General features: G+C 40.5%; 1 protein-coding gene across 5 annotated transcripts in view; it reads right to left on the bottom strand.

Moving 5' to 3' along the window:
* The window catches only part of PTPRC (protein tyrosine phosphatase receptor type C), a 99,078-nt gene that overhangs the window by 59,652 nt on the left and 37,772 nt on the right, over nucleotides 1-1,654 (bottom strand). The window contains exon 3 of one of the 5 annotated variants that reach the window (XM_019638070.1): nucleotides 1,253-1,364. The exons of the other annotated variants lie outside the window; for them this stretch is intronic. The gene's annotated coding sequence lies outside the window, so the exon portion shown is untranslated. The remainder of the gene's footprint in view (nucleotides 1-1,252; nucleotides 1,365-1,654) is intronic. 5 annotated transcript variants of the gene reach the window in all.

The following is a 1,654-nucleotide window of genomic DNA, read 5'->3' as shown; positions in this document are numbered from 1 at the left end:
AGACTCCGGTCAGAGCTCTGCCTCTCACCACTACCTGAATCAGTCCTGAAGACTGAGCTTCACCTTCTGATGTTGACACTGTCTCGCGCTGGTGTGCTGAAGGTGAGAGCCATGTAAGGAAAGCATCAGGCAGCTGGCAAGCACACCACAGAAGTGACAGCTGTGGTCGTCGCCGGGGCTGCAGATTGGAAGTAGACATGACCAGCTGCAGAAAGGCTACTGAGAATTTAGGTTGGGAGTTTCTGAAAGGCAGTTGGTATTCACGAATATGTGAGGAAGGGAATCTACACATGAATTTCAAAGTGGGGGGGGGGCGGGCGGTCAGTGCATCGTACGTAAGGAGAAAACACCATCTGACAATATAATTGGGCGGAACATATATAATGAGGAACCACACGTCAGTGCCTTGGTGAAAATTAAATGACATCCTGTTAGCCATCATATTATAAATTACTTAGTCCTAAAATAGTCAGTTTTCATAATAAAATTCTCTTGAAAAGTACTTATGTTTGGCCTCTCCGTTCAAGAAAGAGCATCAGAATTCAATTTGTACATCAGAGAAACCCAAACTCAAAGACATTCTACAGAATATCTGACCAGTAACTCTTGTAAAGTTTCATGATCATGAAAAAAGAAAGAGAAAAATCAGTCCCAGATCACAGGAGACCAAGGAGATATAATGAAGAAACCCAACATGGTGTCTTGGATTAGGTGCCGTAGCAGCCGCAGAACGTCGCTAGGAAAACTGGCAGCATCTTGAAAAAAAACTCAGATTATTTCTGAGTTTTGACAAATGCACTGTGGTTATGTAAATGTTAAGTTTAAAGGAAGCTGAGTGAACAATAAATGGGAAGTCTCTTTGCAGTTTTTCTCTCAATCTGCAATTATTCCCAAGTGTAAGGTTATTTTTAAAAATGTTGTATTTATAGTTCAGAGAAAGACAAAGTAACTTCCCTTTCATTTTCAAACAGAATACTTTTGAGATTGGGGCATGTTCAGAGCGCATCTGATAAATGGTTGCAGTCATGGCCCAGTCGTCACACCATCAAAAGGAAGATGGCGTACACAGCCATTACTGAAAAGACAATGTAATTCCTGGTGGCGTGTTTAAGGAATCACAAAATGTCAAGACCGGAAGAGATAATAAAGCTTTCCTAACCACTACCCCATACATGAAATTGCATTATAAAATCTCATTATACTCATTAGTTGTGAGATCATTCTTAAACACCTTTATGGAAAATTCACTCACAACTTGCAGATGTCAACAGCATCCATTCTCTGAGGGGAGCGACAGGAACCATGACCTTCTACAGGAGACTGAAAGGAGGACACAGTCTTGGGCCAAAGAGACAGGGTCCCTGCTACCAAATACAAACAGCAGGCAAATGCAGGGACATGAAGGTCATTGGTTTAGGAAGGTAAATCTGGGTTAAGCTGAAAGCGTATAAATATAATGTTTTTCAAAAAAAATAAGTTTTGACTGCTACTTTATAGTATACCAAATGAATACACGAAAGTCGACTCATCAATTTTAAAAGTTTGTTTTCAGGGTTTTTAGCCCTCATACGTACACATGACTCACCCACAGTGTAAACATCATTTAATGACAACAATGTTTGGAGGGAAGTATATTGCAAATACCTCGTGACTT

This window comes from Hipposideros armiger, unplaced genomic scaffold (genome assembly GCF_001890085.2).
Source record: "Hipposideros armiger isolate ML-2016 unplaced genomic scaffold, ASM189008v1 scaffold_37, whole genome shotgun sequence".
NCBI classification, from domain to species: Eukaryota; Metazoa; Chordata; class Mammalia; order Chiroptera; family Hipposideridae; genus Hipposideros; species Hipposideros armiger.
Note: the sequence above shows the minus strand (reverse complement) of the source record. Positions and strands in the feature narration are given on the sequence as shown.